We start from the raw sequence: 19,696 nt of genomic DNA, 5'->3' as shown, positions 1-19,696 counted from the left end.
TCATAAGAATATAGTTCACACTGGCCAGAGTCTTAACAATTAATCACACCAGCATTCCTTCTATTTTTTCTAACATTCTCTGATTCTTATATTCATTTATTCACTTTTAAATTTTACAAATATTTATTAAGAACTTATTGTGTGCTAATCACCTTTCTTCTCATTAGGAAAACAAAGATAGTTAATAGCCTCTGTCCTCGAAGCACTAAAAATATGAGAAATAGAGAAACAAGATAACAATTACAAGGTGAGAAATCAATGATGGCAATAATGAAGCAATGGAAAAGGACTCCTAAATAAGTTAGTAATAAGGAAAGGGTGTGTATGTCTGGGAAAGACTTAGAGAAGCTTACATTCAGTCTGAAGCTTAATAGATGCTTGGTGAGTATAAATATATAAGGGAAAGGGTAAGAACCATCATTTCCCAAAAGAGAAGGAATGAGTAAAAGAAAGGAGGCCCCAAATGTATATACCATTCCATGAATATTTTAGGGGAGGATGGATTAATAATGAGAAATAAACCTCTTGGTAATTGACAAATATCTATATGTGTGCTGCTTCCTGAAATTCCAATAAAACCACTAGTTGTGTAATTAGTGGATGTGAAACCAAACAAATATAATAGACTTAATTTTGACAGTTCTCAGTTTGTTCTAAATGTCTTCATCCAAGGAATTCTCCTGCCATATCATGTCATAAAATATATAATATTCTAAAAGATAGACTAGATGAAGTTATAGGTGATACTAACTGTACTTAAAGGTATAGAATGATCACAAATGACCTCAAAATCATCACCCTGATTTGTCATATGGAAAAGCTTGATTTAACAAACATTAATAAAGTCATTATTCAAAAGACCTACCTACCTATTATGGATAAACACATGGAGGGGCCATTTGGTTGTTGCAGAGTATCTACATGGCTATTTATACGTGACTATTATATCTTAAGAACCAAGTTATTAAGAAGTTATGAATTAGTAGAGCCAAGACTTGAGACAGCCTCGTTCCAAAACCCATGTGATCTTTTGTTACTCAAATTGCGTTACGTTAAGCCTAGGAGAGTAGTTTTTTCAATATGTTCATAAGTGAGTTGGGGTTGGTCGGAAGAGGAGGTTCCTACAATGAAATAATATGCAGTGTCTCAATATATAAAACAGACAAAATTGATACTCCTACACTTGAAACAAGATTGTAAACTGCTTTTCATGAATCATGATATAACCTTTATTGTCCATGATGAAGAATCTGAAATTCACAAACAGGTATTGTCATCATCATTTAAAAATTTTTTAAAGATATTATCGTGGAAAATGTGACATTTTAAGTTACCATTTTTTAATAATTTGCTCCTTGATATAGCAGATAAATAAAATGAAACAACATACACACAATGATAATTTTAAAAATACTTTGTTAAATAATAGTGACTCAAATCTTATGTTTTAGTAATTATCAGCTACAACTGATTTAATGAAAAAATGTTATCAGTTATTAATACTTCATATTATAAACTCTCAAATCATTTATAGTATGCATGCTGTTTCTTTGCTTACATAGGGCAGTAATTCTGTTTCTTTCCTTTATTTGTCAAAAGCTCACAACACATCGTAATTTGGCTCATTATTTTTTAGGGAGTGTTTCCTAAATGTTTATAGTGTTTAATTGTCAACTGATCCTTGAATGCAAGGACAAAATTCCATTATTTAATCTTAGAGTTAAACACTTAAACATGAGAATATGTAGCTAAAATTCCCCCAATAAGCTGAAATAATTCAACAGTGGTTACTGATTTTAATATAATTATTTTAACATGTAGTCATATTTTTTTAATATGCAGTACTAGACAGTTATCCTGATAACTTTATGTAGCAGGTAGTTGTTGAAAGAGATTTCAAAAAGGAGAGAACTGAAGTTATAATTATTGACTTAATAATGATTTATAATGTAATCAAAGATACTACAAATGGAGTTTATTTGGAAATCACTGTATATATTAATCTACATTGTAGATTTTTCTTTAATAGAACACTTAAAGTGTTGTTCCCTTTCTTAGTAAACAAGAGAGATGCTAACAGAAAAATAGTCTTGCCTTAATCTGTTGTGAATGGTGTCAATTAAGGTTCATACCATAAGCGTGATTTTTCTATTTTATGTAATTTTAGAGAAATAAGTCATTGAATAGTTAAACATGATTTTAATTATATAAAATCACATATTTAAGAAAAGACATTTAAGTGGCAGTTTTAAAACTGATGAACCCATACAGAGAATATATTCTTCATTTATTGAGCCTTAGTAAAAGTAATACTTGTCCCAGCATCTTATTCACATGCTTTAATTAGAATATCACTTTGTGATTTATATCACAGAGTAAATATTTGGTTATAATAAAAAGACCAACTCAACTTTAGGCAGGGAAGGAGAATTTATTAACCAGACACTGATATCTCATGATACCTAAGCACAGAAATATATCTATACCTTAAAAACCGCTGGAACTACGAACAAGAATGTCAGGACAACTTGGCCTCTCGGTCTCTTTTTCTTTCTTTTTATTCTCTTTTTCTTTTGTTTTCATTCTCTTCTTTTTTTGTTTTAGTTTTTGCTTTCTTTCATCTGGTAGTAAGGATGGTTTTATCCACATAAGAATCACACCCATGGATATATTTCAAATAAAATAATAATCTATCCCTTAATAGTATCTAAAAATCCCAAGCATTTTTTGAACTTAATATAAATGTGGAATGTCAAATCAATAGGGACATGTAGATTAATTAATACATATCTGCAGATCGAACATTTGTTCAAAAGTACAGGTGGATTCATAGCTACCATATTACATTCAAATACAACTAATTCCATTTGTGATTTATTTCAATGGACAATATGAAGCACAAAAACATTTTAACATTTTCCAAAGTGTTACCCAATAAGTAATTTATTGGATAATGGTACTTTCTCTAAACTTGCCAACTCCATGAATACAAACTAGGGTCTGTTTCTATTTTTTTCTTGTGTTAATATGACATTCTTTTACTAGGAGTTAGGAAATTCTTCAGAATCAGATAAAGTATTAAAATAACTATTTTTAAATATGTTATAGCTGTTCACATAAAACAGTTGTTCGAATAGCTCAGCAATGTATTATTAAATTTCAAATGAACAAAATACCTTTATAAATTTTACTTCAAAAGATAAAATTATAAATTCATGAATTTCAGTAAGAGAGGACTGTCATAATCAAATATGGTGCTTTTAAAATTCCCATCATTCAGAAAGAGGCACGGACCACAGTGTTCACTGCAGCTCTATTCACAGTAGCCGGGACATGGAAGCAACCTAGGTGTCCATCGACAGATGAATGGATAAAGAAGATGTGGCACATATATACAATGGAATATTACTCTGCCATAAAAAGAAACAAAATTGAGTTATTTGTAGTGAGGTGGATGGACCTAGAGTCTGTCATACAGAGTGAAGTAAGTCAGAAAGAGAAAAACAAATACCGTATGGTAACACATATATGTGGAATCTAAGAAAAAAAAAAAGGTCATGAAGAAGGGGTAAGGGGTAAGACGGGAATAAAGACACAGACCTACTAGAGAATGGACTTGAGGATACGGGGAGGGGAAAGGGTAAGCTGGGACAAAGTGAGAGAGTGGCATGGACATATATACACCACCAAATGCAAAATAGATAGCTAGTGGGAAGCAGCCGCATAGCACAGGGAGATCAGCTCGGTGCTTTGTGACCACCTAGAGGGGTGGGATAGGGAGGGTGGGAGGGAGAGAGATACAAGAGGGAGGAGATATGGGAACATATGTATATGTATAGCTGATTCACTTTGTTATACAGCAGAAACTAACACACCATTGTAAAACAATTATACTCCAATAAAGGTGTTAAAAAAAATTACCAATTCATCTGTTAGAAGATATGTAATATATTGCACTATTAGTTTATTTTGGCTTTACCTATTCATCTTATTTTCAGGAAGGATGTTTGCCTTTAGGCAATACCAGTTTCCTTTTTCATGATGTTCATTAAGGTATTCAAAGTTCCCAATGTTTGCTAGACAGGGATTTCTTCAAGGCACAGCATCCATTTAACCCTAATTCCTAACACAGTGTTGGGAACACAGAAGATGTAAAATGACCGTATGGTTCTCAAAGGATAGCATGTTTTATCTCTCTCAGTTAAAGACTTTAAGCTCTTAGGAAGTGGCGAGTAATGTGAATAGTGGATTAGAATCATTCAGTCATACTCCCCTCCTTTTTAGCCAAATGACACTCAGATGTTCTACCTTCAGTTTGCATCAGAGCTTTAATGGGTTGAAAATCATGGCACATACCGAATATGGTCAATGTACATTTGTTTTTGCTTCAAAATAGAGGATATTTAGAAAAAATGTATTCTGTTTATTTTAAAATTTATTTTTAATTTCATTTTTCAACTTTACCTTCTAGTCAGAGAATGATGCCAGAGTATCTTTTTTTTTTAAATTAGGCTTAATTTATTGCTTATTTTGTAACATTAGTAATGTTATTTGTTATTAAATAATATTCTATTACTGCCTCACAAAAGCTATGTATCTCTGCAGTTAATATTGGCTATTTAATGGGACACTACTATATTCTGATTCTTATTTAGTTATATTATAAAATGACTATATTTTGTTTCTTTTTTCTTATTTGATCTACAAGTATCAAGAATACCAGTTTAACGTTTCCATCTAAATTCATGTTCTTGCCAACTTATCCTTATATCTCTAACAGTTCTATTTTGATGCTAAATTACTTAGTGGATAAAAGTTCAAAACCACTGAAGTTTCATATGGCTTCATTTTGTCTTGCAGTTTTACCAACGTTCTTTTGTTTGGTGTTTGCCTTTTGTACTATTTCCTAAATCTTAACAACTCATTAGAATCAACTAGGAATTGGAAATAAGAAAAACTTGGAATCCTAGGTTGTGTCACAGGCTAAGGCCAATTAAATTAGTGTTTCTGGGAAAGGGGTCAGGGATTACTTTGTTTTCAGAGGTCCACAGATAAATCTAATTTTTAGTATTGTGAGGTTTGCTGTCCTGATAAATGCTTGCTCTTCCTCTTCTTGTAGCACATTTTGCTTAATTGTGTCTCATGAGGGGAACATAAGTGTTCTCAGAACTTATTTTATGATATTTTCTATTTTCTTGAGGAGGCAAGTTTATTAGTTAAGTTTGGACCTACTGATTACATCTGAGTTTTTAAAAAAAAACTTTGTTTTGGATTTCTTTTTTTTTCTTTTATTTTTATCCTTTCATACTTTCATGAGTGAAAAGCAATTCTAGAAGTGAGTAGGCACAATAATCATTTGGTGATCCTGTTAAGTTCCTTTTTTTGGACCCCAGTGTCTGAGAGTCTGCTTCAGTAGGTCTAAGATGGAGCCCAGACCTGTAACTTATCAAACAATTGTGGTGATCCTGATAAAGATGCTGACTAAAATGACCAACATCAGTGAAAGGGATACGGTATCTCCTCTCACCCCGTTTAATCAGAACTCCAAACTTCCAGCAGTTAGTTCTGAAAGAGGAATCTCAAAGGGAAGGAACTGCTGCCCAGAAAGCTGCTGTCTCCACCTTTGGCCAGTCTCAGTTCTCGCTCAGTCACTTCCACTCCATGAAGATTGCTCAGTAACACTCTGGATGCAGCTGTTTTCTCTTAGAGAAGATTAGAACATTTGGAGCAATCAACATCATTTATTAAACATTAAAGAAAGAACACTAATGATATGCATACAGGCTGTATAAAACCGTGAGAGCAATGCTAATATGCTTCTTATCCCGTACTTTGCCGTTTGCTCTCTTTGACCCAGCACACATTGGCTCTGAGTGTTCTGTCTTGTATGTATTTAGGCCATATCCATTCCCAGACTCTTCTAAGTACCTTTGTTTTGAGAGGTAAGATTGTTAGCACGGTGACCTGCATGGTGTATGAGTGTAAGAAAATGTGCCATGTGGGGAGTGGACTGCCCCAGAGTAAATCCTCCGTCAACAACACTTCCTTCCCAAATCTTATTATTTTCAAAATAGAATTCACTGTTTATATTATATATAGTTCCAGAATTACGTTTTCAACATTTTCTACTCAAAACAGTATTACATTTGTGTTTTATAGAACTAAAATGCTTCTATTTTAGCTGAAATTCATATGTGGTCTTCAGTTACTGTGTTACAAAATAGGAAATAAATTTCCTTCACCTTTTCTCTAGTCTATTAAACATTATCAATGGATACAGAGAGACTGATACCTTAGTTCTACCATTAAGAAAATGATTAGGTAGGTGCTGGGTATATAGTTGTGAAAACAATGCAATTTTGCCTTTGATGTATTTAAAATCCAAATAAACCAGTTACTATGAAACGACAAATTATGTTCATATGTAAGCCTATAGTACAGGGTTTTAGAAGAGAAATAAATTTTATATTTGGTTACGGACAGCATAGAGAAAGCCTGGCTGAGGAAGCTTTATTTAAAATTTATGAGTGTTACACCTGAAACTAATATAATATGGTAAATCAACTCTACTTACTTAATTGCCAACAATGTATCAGAATGATGGTCAGTAGGAATTAGCCTGTGAACCCATGCTGGGTGGCAGAGGGGCTGAGGGAGAAGGGAAAGAACCCTTCTCCGGAGGAGCAGCCCGTAATGACCTACTGATTAGACTGTTGATTATCAGGAGGTGCTACGTGGGGGAGGAAGGTTTCTGTGTGATGCGTTGCTGCAGGGTTGCTTTTCTGACAGGCAAGGCCGCTCACTGAGGTTCACGTCACTTTAGGACAGCAAAGGTGATGAGTCCTCTTGCCTCACAGAGTCCACTCAGTCTGCGCTTACATCCACACGCTCGTAAACAGTGATGATCAGAGGTGCTATGATCCCTCTCTCCCCTCAGGCACAGGAGTGCACGATTTATCCCAGACATCTCGAGTGTACGTGGAGGCAGCCCCGCCTCATCTACTCCTTGGACCCAGTCGTTCCACGCAGCTGCAGCCCAGTCTCTCTAGGAACCTAGTCAGGGAAATTCCAGGCCTGCACCCAGGAGCTTCTGCTGCCTGCTGTTAACCTCCTCGGCTTTGGTGGCAATCTGGGACCGAGTATAGTTCAGGCATTCCCCACCCTCTCCCTACTGGCTTCCTTAGTATCCTCTGAGGTGAAATAGCTTCCCTTCCGGGAAGTGGCCACGGAAGCATTTGCTCGCTGCTAAATAGCCCAACTCACGGGGAGGCTTAGAGAGGGCTTCATGCCAACATCATTATGCCCAGATCCCGCATTAGCACAGAGTATAAATAAAAGCAGTGCGTCTGCTCCTTAAACGTGGGGTCAAGACAAGCCCCCTGCACTCCCAGTCGCTGTGCCACAGTCAGCGCTTCTCCGTCGTCGGTGCTCTTGATGCTTCAATAACGAGACACCTCGGGAATGCAGGGGCCACCAAGGCTGGAGGAAGCACTTTGTCCCAAAAAACAAAACAAAACAAAACAAAACTGATTTTTTTATATTATTAATAAAAATACACACATTTCTGATTTTGGGGCATTAATTTATATATTTATAATTCTGAGATACTTGTGTTGGTACTACTTAATCAAAATGTGATTTTTAATCTAATTAAAAGTTCTTGTAAAATAATAATGACAGAATGACTTTGGCGATTAGAAGAAGTATTTACACTGCTGTTAATTTTCAAGAGAATTTAGTAAATAGTGTCCTTGATGAAAGTGCATGCCAGAGGGATATTGACTTTTTTCTGTTAATTATGTCTACTATAAGCACAGAGCATTCAAGACTCTTTCTCTTCATTCTTTGAAATATGTGTGTGTGTAAATATATGTGTGTGTCTCTCTCTCTATATGTATATACTGTGAGATATATACTATATCTCAAAAAATTGGAGAAACTATCACTTGTCATAACTAGTATTGAAATTAATCTCTGTTGTGATTCTTAATTTGTAGGATTTGTAGGGGTCAGTACTGGTATTATAACTTAAGAGGATTCCCTTTTACCTTTCTTTCAAGAAATAGGTTGGAAAAATTGCAGTCTTCTCAATTGTTATGAAAATTATTTAAAAAGCTGATTAAAATAAAATCCCCCCAAAATTCAAAAACCCAATAAATGAATCCCTTCATTCTTCATGACAAATTATACTTTTCTATAATGACATACTGTATTTTGCCTGAAAACAGAATTTGTAATTATATATATTAGATAAAGAGAGCCTTAGTATATTCTACAGGGTGGTCATCATCCTTGTTCTATAAAACATGTTTATTAGTGAGTTGACCTAATGATAAAATGTGCAACAGTATTGTGGTGGGGAGTGAATAAAATATGTTGCATCAAATGATTCAAGAAAGATGGGATAAATCTAACAATATCAAATTTAATGGAAATGAGGTCAAATTATCCATCTTATTTCCAAGAAAACCAAATGATATTAGGAAAGTCAGAAGAGAGAATACATAACTTAGCATGAAAATCAGGAAGAAACTATTATAAAATAAGTAAATATTATGTTCGAAATTAGTAAGAAAAATGGCAATAATATCAGAAAGATCATTTAATTTAAACTGTACTAATAGGAGTAGATTCAAGTCAAGAATGAGATGATGGTCCTCAGGTTGATAATGGAGTATGATTTGTAACTCCATCGCTAGTCCACATGTTAGGATGGCCTGCCGATTTCTTCTGGTCCCCTAGGGCAGTATCTAATTGAGGTTGTTAAGAGATAACATTCCACCTGCAGCAAGTTTAACATGAGGACACGAGGCTTATCACATTACTTGTTTTATTTTTCCTGTGCCCTGTGTGCAGCCTATTAAAAAGCAAGCGCCTTACAGTAGTTCATGACATCTAACACACATTTCCCTGCAATATGGCCTTGGTGTGTCCCATCTTTTCATCTTTAATCAGGGATTTTAAAGCAAGATTAATGAGACATTACTTATCTCCCACTTATAAAATTTTTAAAAAGTGAGACCATCCGGGTTAAACATTTCTCCCAACGTCTGATGCTTCCAGTCTGTCCAGTGATCATCATCCTGATAGCGACAGCTAGAATGAAGAAAAGAAGGGGTTATTACAGTTGTCACACCGTCCTATGTCTACTCCTTCCTTTCGGTGTTTGCCATTTTCTATTTCACAGAGATCTGAAGGCTTTGACTGTCCACTGCTTCCTGCTAAAATTTGACCATTATTACATGCATGATGTAATGCCAGATTTTGAGATCTTGACTTTCAGAATTAGCATCTGAAGCTAGAATTTAAATAATATAATTCATCACAATGTGCTCCATGTATAAAATTTGTAATTCTAGCAATATGGCTGGATCCATCTGTAATATGGTAATTCCATGCACTTGTCTGTTGTTGTTTTCTTTTCCTGTCCCCTGTCCTGCTGAGATTTAAATGACTAGAACCAGCGCTCAGAGGCTTCACTCACTTGGTGCTCTTGTGAACAGTGACATTAATCCCTTGTGCATCATCCACATGCTGACTTTCCCACACAGGTGTTGGCCCATCAGTTCCCACACCTGCAGAGGTACTCCAAGCCTGGGTGTGGTCAGCTGCAGTTTACCCTCATGCTGTGTCATGCATAGCAGCCCCCGAGTCAGGCACTACAGCTTGGCCTTCACCACCTATATAATCTGAAGGAGCTGCCAAAAATTCTGCATCATCAGTTGCTTCATGAAATACCAAAAGAGTAGTGAAGACACTGGGATCACACTACCTGGCCTGTTAACAAAGTGCACAAACAGTCCCATCCTAAAAATTCTTCAGTTTGTTTGTCAGCATCTCAAGTGAGGCATTTAGCTACCTCCACCCCAGGTTATTTGTCCTCAGAGGTCAGGGTCATACAGGGTGGCCACAGGTGCAAACTCTTCATAGCAAAACAGTGAATCTTCTCTTCTAGGCCTGATGCAAGTCTGCCTCTCTATTGCCCAGCCCTGGGTTTCTCCTCTCCTTTCCCCTGAATGGAAGCTAGATAGATAGGTTTCTTTTCCTGCATTTCCTCGAAATGCCCCATGCTAGCTCTCCCGATGGCTGGCTCCCTTACTTCTTTCAGCATTTTGCAACAATCCTGGCTTCCTGGTGAGACCTGCCATGAGCATCACATACACAATGGTAGTCCTCTCCCCACCTTATCCCCTGTCTCAGTAACACTTTTCTACATCACACTTATAACCTATTATATAACCTACTTGTTTATTGTGCTTGTTACTTGTATCTGCACACTGGGATATAAACTCTAAAAGGATAGATAATATTGTTTTGTTGTGTTTTGTTTTGTTTAGCGCCAATTCCCCACTATTTAGTAAAGAGCTCAATAATTACTGAATAAATGAATTCAAAGGAACAGCCCCACATGTAGACCACAAGATTTTTCTTATCAGTCAGCAAACTGATTTTGTAAACATTCTAGGGCAGAATAGATATGGGTTACATAATGTCATTGTTCATTATGGCACTTAAATTGTTTCTAAGTTGTTAGTAATTATTTTATTATTGTTTTATCATTGAATATAGGATACGTATCCCAGTATCACTCATGAGCATATCTGGAGTTCAACGGTCAAAGTGATCAATGGGAAGGAATGGCCAGAAAAGTTGCTGCTTTTTATACCAGGCAATGGCTGCGTTCAAGGTAACTTGCTACTAGGTTATGGCCTACTACAATTTACTTTTAGGGAAACTATAGATTATCCACATGTTCTATACATTGACTGTAATATGATACATAGCAAATACAGATTAATATAATATGAACGTGAAGTTGATAATGCTAAATACTATTTACTATTAGTAAATTTACTAAAACATTTTTTAAAAGTAACAGTAGTAGCGGTTGGATACATTTTATCCCTGGCATAGTCGATAATTTAAAGCTGGTAAAATAAACAGCAACCATAAATTAAACAATTTTTGCAATCTCAAAAGATATCAAAAAACCAAATAAAATAATCACCTTACTTACACATAAGCACCTTAAATCCAATCAGAAACTAAACTAAGGTTAAAATGTTATTTTTTGTCCGGTGGAATTAATTTATTATATTGCAAGGTGGAAAGACTATTCTACAAATTTTATTTATTCCAATGTTAAATATAAGTAATTGGTAACTGCAATGAAAAATAATTGTATTGTAATATTTTTACTTATTTATTTATTTATTTATTTTGCGGTACGCGGGCCTCTCACTGCTGTGGCCTCTCCTGTTGCAGAGCACAGGCTCCGGATGCGCAGGCCCAGCGGCCATGGCTCACGGGCCCAGCCGCTCCGCGGCATGTGGGATCCTCCCGGACCGGGGCATGAACCCGCCTCCCCTGCATTGGCAGGCAGACCCTCAACCACTGTGCCACCAGGGAAGCCCTGTAATATTTTCAAAATGGCAAATTATTTTAATCATCCATCAATATATCAATAAGAAAAAATGTACACATTTTTACAAAATAAAGAGTAAGAAAGTACAATTTTATGTGTATTAAGGTGTATTAAAAGCTAAATGGGGCTTCTCTGGTGGCTCAGTGGTTGAGAGTCCACCTGCTGATGCAGGGGACACGGGTTCGTGCCCTGGTCCGGGAAGATCCCACATGCCACGGAGCAGCTAGGCCTGTGAGCCATGCGCGTCCGGAGCCTGTGCTCCGCAACGGGAAAGGCCACAACAGTGAGAGGCCCGCATACCACAAAAAAAAAAAAAATACATCTAAATGACTGAAAACAAATCATACAGACAGATTTGTCAGTAAAATAAGCATAGCTTTTACACAGAACCTTGTATATATTACTTGACAATGTAATAATTGTCATATAAAAGTCAGGGGTACAAAGCAGGCCAATTTGTATAATTTGTCGGGTAGGTAGTTAGCTAATTGAAAACCTATCAATTTAGTTTTTAGTTTAAGACATACACTTAAACAGATACAAGATGAAAACTGTTAAATGGAAAACAACACACAAATAAACAAAAATAGTTTTAGAAATTGAAATGTCAACATTTGAGTGCGAATGATGCTAACAGAATGGATGGGTCACCCTATATTGGTATTTCTCTTGAGGCATTTAATGATTTGCTAGAAGAATGAGATCAAGAATCCAAGCAAAAATTGGCTGATTCACTGTGTCAAAGAACTGAAAGGTTAGGATTCATGGTTACAAAGTCAATGAGGGATTGAGAGACTAAAAACCTATAGGAGACACTACTTGAGTTCAAGACATAGTGTGAAGCTACAGTAATCAAGACAGTGTGGTATGGCAGTAACAACAACAAGGGAAAAAAAGATAAATAGATCAGTGGAACACAAGAGAGAAGTCAGAATAACCCTCAATATAGACAACTGATCTCTGACAAAGGAGCAAAGGCAATACAGTGGAGCAGAGATAGACTTTTAACAAATGGAACAACTGTGCATCCACATACAAAAGAATGAATCAAGACACAGACCTTACACCCTTCACAGAAATGAACTCAAAATGGATCATAGACCTAAATGTAAACCATGAAACTAAACACTTCTGGATGATAACATAAGAGAAGGCCTTGGGTATGGTGATGCATTTTTAGATACAATACCAAAGACGTGATTCTAGAAATAAATAATTGATAAGCTGGATTTCATTAAAATTTTTAAAAGTCTGCTTTGCAAAAGACAATGTCAAGAGAATCAGAAGGCAATTCACAGACTGGGAGAAAATATCTGCAAAAGACACATAAAAGAACGTTATCCAGGGCTTCCCTGGTGGCTCAGTGGTTGAGAGTCCACCTGCCGATGCAGGGGACACGGGTTCGTGCCCCGGTCCGGGAAGATCCCTCATGCCACGGAGCGGCTGGGCCCGTGAGCCATGGCCGCTGAGCCTGCACGTCCGGAGCCTGTGCTCTGCAACGGGAGAGGACACAACAGTGAGAGGCCCGCGTACCGCAAAAAAACAACAACATCAACAACAACAACAAAAAGACTGTTATCCAGAATATACAAAGAACTCTTAAAACTCAATAATAAGGAAACAAAAAAAAAACTGTTAAAAAAATTGACCAAAGACCTTTACAGGCACCTCCTCAAAGAAGACATACAGATGGCAAAAAAGCATACAAAAGGGTGCTCCTCATCTTATGTCATCAGGGGATTACATATTAAAACAATAAAATACCACCGCACATGTATTAGAATGGCCAGCTTGCACAACGGACAACAGCAATGCTGGTGAAGATGTGGAGCAACAGGAATTCTCATTTATTGCTGGTGGAAATGCAAAGTGACATAGCCATTTTGGAAGACCCGCAGTTTCTCACAAAACCAAACATACTTTTACCCCCATGATCCAGTAATTGTGCTCATTGGTAGTTACTGAAGGAGTTTAAGTCTTATGTCCACACAGAACCCACACATAGATGTTTATAGCAGCCTTCTTCATAATTGCCAAAAATTGGAAGCAACCAAGATGTCCTTTGGTAGGTAAATGAATAAATAAACTGTGGTACATTCAGAGAATGTAATATTATTTAACACTAAAAACATGAGCTCTAAAGCCATGAAAAACATGGGGGAACCTAAATTGCATATTACTAAGTGAAATAAGTCAATCTGAGAAGGCTACAAACTGTATGATTCCAACTGTATGACCTTCTGGAAAAGGTGAAATTACGGAGACAATAAAAAGATCACTGGTTTCCTGGGGTGGGAGGAGAGAGGAAGATGAATAGGCAGAGCACAGAGGTTTCTTTAGGGCAGTGAAATTACTCTGTATGATACCGTAATAATGGAAATATGTCATTATACATTTGTATAAAACCATAGACTATACAACGGCAAGAATGAACCCTAAGATAAGCTGTCGACTTTGGGTAATTATGATGTGTCGATGTAGGTTCATCCTTGGTAAAAAAACAAACAAACAACATTCTGATGAGTGATTTTGATAGTGGGAGCATATGTGGGGCAGAGGGTATGTGGGTAATCTTTGTACCTTCCTCAATTTTGTTGTAAACCTAAAATCGCTATTAAAATGAAGCCTTTATAAGAAAGTCCTACAGGAAAATGTACTCCAGAATGGCAAACCCAGTTTTTTGTGCCACTTTTACTCTAGAGGCATTTACCAATTTCTAAGCTGTGCTTCACAAGAGGCCAGCCAACTAGACAGCGGTCTTAAGTGAGGAGATTGGGAAATTAAGCAGCCTCAAAGGAGTAAGGAGAAACGTAGAGAATTCAGGAACTGCCAAAAAGGAGGTTTTCTCAAAAAAGGTTTTTGTTTGAGATCCCAGAATAGCTCCACACTCCCAGCAAAGGCAAATAAAAATAATATAGAACTTAGAATGATTGACCCAAGCATTAAATTAACTCCATGAAAGACTGGATGAAGTGACATTTTTCTTCTCAACTTGGCTGACTGGAGATATATATCTAGATCAAGATAATTTTATCCAAAGTCTCTTAACTATTTTCATACTTAATGCCCAGCCTTAAAACAAAATTACTAGACATGTTTGGAGATAAGATCAAATAATAGAAAACCAGTGGAAAAGATACGAAAAAAATACTAGAAACAGAAACGAGGATGCATATATTGTAGTTACCAGACGCAGTGTTAAAATCCCTAATATGTTTAAACTTGTAGATGAGAGATGGAGGAATTCCATGCAGAAGTGAAATCTCCATATGTAATATAACCAAATAAATTTTTATAAATCAGAAACTGCTTGATATGTCAGATGACTCTGATGAAAGCATGTTAAAGGCAAACATTTTAATGTTAAAAATCCATAATTTGTTTGTGAGCAGGTAAGATGCAAGCAAAAAGAGAAAAAAATTATAGTGAAATGAAATGTAAAAATTAATCCGAAAGAAGTTAAGTAAGGAAGAAAAATAAAATACAAAAGTAAAGAATGGATAGGGGTGCCAGATACAGTCCCATAATATATTGTTAGATTTAAGTCTACAAATAACAGTGATCATAAAAGTAAGTCGGCTGAATTGTCTAGTTATGACGTAAAAAGTATCACTCGAGCTGCTTTTTGAATGAGAAACATCTAAAGAATAAGGACCCAGAATGAATGGAAGAATATATATTAGGTAATGTTCAATTTTTAGAAAATCCTTGTATAGTGTTAGGCACATCAGACAATACAAATTGGACAGCAAAAATCATAACATAGGATAAAGTTTTCACTATAAAATTCAAGATATTTTACTTATCAAGATGATATGTAATTCTAAACTCGTACAAAACACAAAATCAGGAATATGCGTAGACTGATACAAGTAGGGAAACTGGCTTCAGGCCTGCACTTTTGAGGACTTTCTCTGGCCTTTCTCGAGTGATGCCCTTTTTCCAAATGGGTGAAGAGTCCACTGGGCATAGAGGAAAGTTTTCCTTTATTGAACCTCATTAAATTGAATAATACTATTGGTATTAAAAACACACGAAACAACATGTATTTTTTTAAAAATATTACGTAATTAGGATAAAGCTATAAAGCAAAGCAATGAATCACAAAATTCAGAATCACTCTGGGGTGAGACAGGGAATTATGATCAAGGCACACAGCGGACCACAGACTCCATTTAGTGTTTTCTTTCATAGGTTTGTCAGTGTGTGCACAGGTATTCATTTTATGGTTCTTCTTTAAAGGGTGTGTGTAGTTCATACCATCTTTTGTATGCATGATCATTTCACAAAAAGACAATATTAGAAGAAAAAGAAATTTGAAAATAAGTATGTAGATTACACAGAATAACAAAAACTATGAAAATAATTGAGTTCAGAAGAAATATTCTGAAGTAAAATACACTGCAATTCTGAGTAAGTAAAATGTAAGGTGATTTTCAAATAAACAACAAAATAAGGAACGTTGGATTGCTCTTTATGTTGTTAAGGCTTCTTACATTTAGGAGCATAATCAGGAGGCTTCTATGCACAGACTTCCTTAGGTTATAAAAAATTACTTAGGTGTTTAATTTCTTTGATTTGCCCAAGTGTATTGCTTATAAGATTGTTTGCCAAAATTTTAATGATAGCAGTGTCTGTGCCAGTAGTGTTTATACCAGCTGTACTGGACTAATTATTTGGTTTCCTCAAATGTCTACTTTTGAAATAATTATGGCTTTTGAACACATAATAGACAATATGCTTGGAGTATACAAGAATTTTGCCTAAATCGCTTCTTTAAAAACCAGGCAAATCATTTCCATATTCTATTTTACAAGGTCATTGGCACCCAGACCCCAACAATCTTGCCCTTGTCATTATATAAGCAAATTTTATCTTTAGGTATATATACCCTTAAGTTTACTTAAGGTATGATTTACATAAGTCCAGAATATGTTTTGTCCTGTAAGTATTTAAAATATTATATAGTATCTCCCTTGATTTTTTTGGAAAAAAAAAAAACACATAACATTTCTAAGAGTAAATTTGAGATGCCAACCCAGAATTGCACTATGTGATGTATTAGTGTACCATATCACTGTCAATTATCATAGTTACTATTTAGTGTGAACTAAATTTGACAAGCTAAGTAGAATGGAATGTTGGTAGCATAGGTAGCTTGTATCTATAGTTGTCCAAACACATGTACAAACACACACACACACACACACACACACACACACACACACACTCTGCAGTGATCATAACACTAGGCAATTGGACAGTTGTGATAACATAATGGTTTCATATCATTTAAAGTCCTAATGTTTCATAACCTTAAGAATACTGAATATGAGAAAAACAATATCATATAAACCAGTTAACAATGTTTTATTTTTCTCCCTTTCTGGACAATTTAAAAAGATTTATGTATAACTTCAGTGCAGAATGCATTTTAAAATATATTGCATCACATGACTAGTCATACACAATATTTTGAAATTTTGCCACTCAAAAGCTATTAAAATTTTTCAAGCTTGATAGCAAATGAAATCATACAAATCATTTCAACCATGAACAGAGGAAGAAACCGCATTCAGTGCCTGAGGCATCATTCAATTATTTCTTTCCCTTTATAATTTTCAATATGACTGACAATTACATTTACGTTTTTCTCAAAAAAAAATCTAGCCTTCTTATTTTCTCTTTTTAATTGAAAACTATAGAGAAAATGTCAAGAATTTTGTTCTGCATTTTAACTTTCTGTGTTTACTGATTAAATGAGTTTATTAACAGGATAATTTATTTTAAAATATATTAATATATAAAAATATATTTTCATTTCTATTACCCTTTACCTTTATATTTTAGGTTCTTCTATTAGTATTTTTCTCCATACAAAATATAATGTATTTTTTAAAAGTAATGGTTTCTTTTAAATTTCAATTGGTACTTTATTTTCCTTCTAGAAATAGAACATTTTCTAGTTCTATAAATTTCTACCAAATTAATAGCTTTTTTCCATAATCTTTATAACACATTGTCCAGTTATTGATCATTCTGCTTATTTAATTACGATTTACAAAAAAACTCTTTCCAAACTTCACTCTATTTGTGTATCAGATTTTTTCCAGACTCTTGTGGAAGTTTTTACCTTCTACAGAGCATTCCGCAAGTAGTACTCAATACATATGGAAATGTTTTGTGCTTACTTTCAAGTTTATAAGCTCAATTATGGTACATTTATAAATTAACAGTTGGTGGAAAAATGTCTGTGTAAATTGTTAAGGAAGTAGTGTTTTAAGTTGATTCAAATACTGAAGGAACTCTTATATCAAGTTGGACAGAGCTCTCTCTCTCTCTCTCTCCTGAAAAAATCCACTGAAAATATTCTAAAATATACAATATCTACAAAAAAGTCTTCTCTAAAGGTGTTTCCTTTTTAGTCTGACTGCATATATTCTCAATCCTTGGCAGTCTTTAATGTTTGAAGTTGAGCAGCCTTTGAGCTTAAGTAGGTATTTAGATTTATAAGTTTTTATTTACGTGGTAACATATGAACAGGTTTTTCCTGAATTAAGTATGGTCACATGCATAAAAATGTTATCTGGTATTTAATCAATTTACCTTTGCTTTAATATTTGTCACACCCTTATGCAATAATGCATCATTTTAAAAATAGTTCACCATAGTCCTTTAATTCACTTAAACGAAAATGTATCTTCTCAGCATTTCATTTACCATCCCATGAGTCATATGTTTTGTTATAACACTACTAGTCTAACACTACCACTGAGCCTTTTTAGCCAAGGGTGGTCTACTACTTCCATTAAAAGGCTGATTTTCTGCCTTAGCCCGTGGTTCTAGAAAACAGAGCCTGAGAGATATGTATTAAGGTTTTATTGGGCAGTGTAATCTCAGGACAGTAACAGTGAGGGGAAAAGGAAACTGAAGTAGGAAAGAGAGAAAACATATACAAAGTGAGGTGATGTCTTACTGAGCTGGCCACAGATTTTAAGAAAGTGCCTGTTTCCTTGGTCCTGCGGGATGACTTTCAGAAAGACCTTGAGGAACCAGCAGCCTCAGCATAGTCCTTTGAGGGAGGGTGGGAGAGAACTTGGTCCAAGTTGTGTTTCCGTCTCTGTCTCTTAATTATCAAGGCTCGTTCCAGGAGATATTAACTGCCTTGTTTTGTGTTATTCTGTCTCTTGGCTGCTGTCAGGGAAGCCAGGTTCCATAGCTGGTGGTGTGGTACTTCCTCTGAATTCAAAAGTGATGGAGTAAGTCATAGCTTCCATGAGTTAAGAAATGTTGAAAAATATGTAAACATACTCTAATTTCTTATTTGGACACTGGGTTTACAGATGATCTCAACTAATACTTTGAAAAACTATTTTACTGTGTCAGAAGTTTTCTGTTTCTTCAAACCCTACAGTTTCTGGTTACGGATTACAGGTTTTTTTAAAAAAAATTCTCCAATAAAAAAGAAATGTGAACAACATAGTCTTATATTCGTAGGTACTATTATAATGTATGTTCATTTTATTGGGTTTATACTCACAAAAATATAACTATAGGAAAATAATATAAGTGAGATTACAGCTGATGAATATTTGGCTACTGGACTCTCATATCCTGCATGAGGTCTCTGGGTGTTGCTATACAGGATGGGCAATGAACAAGGACAAGAAGCCTTGGACCCTGCGTGGAACTGAAGGAAGGAGCCCTGTTGTAAGGATGTGGACTACCTTCAAAATGTATGTGCCTGCCCAGTTGTGATATGTTTTTCTAATCAAAATACAGGAAGTGTATAGACTATTGGCATCTCTGAATGTGAATTCAAGCAGAATTATAAGTGGGGCCTGGAGCAATTGTAATGGTTCTTGATCGTGTTAATCAAATATTAACCATTTTCCCTTTATTTTATGCCATGTAGAAAGCAATCTTGTGAAAATATTTTGAATCGTTCTGTGTGTTTGGTGATCTATATTACCTCCTCTAATATACTCAAAGGAAATGCCAATAAAACACAATTCATCCACATGCTGTAAAGCAAAGGTAAAACAAATAAACCAAAGCAATTCACAAAACTTCCGTCATTTACATTTACATTTTTTATATTTAAATAACAGACGTTAGATGCTAGGCAGTTTGTTATAAAAGGTTGTAGGTGAAATCCTCTAATCCAATCACAAAGAAAGTCTTCCCACCTACTTCAGATCCCTGGAATTCATTCAACTTAGGGGAGACAAAATGCACATTGCTTTTTGAGATAATATTTCAGTGTAATCA

At 35.3% G+C, this 19,696-nt stretch overlaps 1 long non-coding RNA gene across 1 annotated transcript in view; it reads left to right on the top strand.

Annotated features, from left to right (window-relative positions):
* The first annotated feature begins 206 nt into the window (after positions 1–206).
* Positions 207–19,696, top strand: part of LOC117197024 (uncharacterized) — a 42,304-nt gene continuing 22,814 nt past the window's right edge. The window contains exons 1-2 of the long non-coding RNA XR_007474565.1: positions 207–247; positions 10,570–10,687. This is a non-coding gene — a long non-coding RNA (uncharacterized LOC117197024). The remainder of the gene's footprint in view (positions 248–10,569; positions 10,688–19,696) is intronic.

This window comes from Orcinus orca, chromosome 21, assembly GCF_937001465.1.
Source record: "Orcinus orca chromosome 21, mOrcOrc1.1, whole genome shotgun sequence".
NCBI classification, from domain to species: Eukaryota; Metazoa; Chordata; class Mammalia; order Artiodactyla; family Delphinidae; genus Orcinus; species Orcinus orca.
The sequence above is the reverse complement of the archived record's forward strand: the minus strand, read 5'-3'. Positions and strand labels throughout refer to the sequence as shown.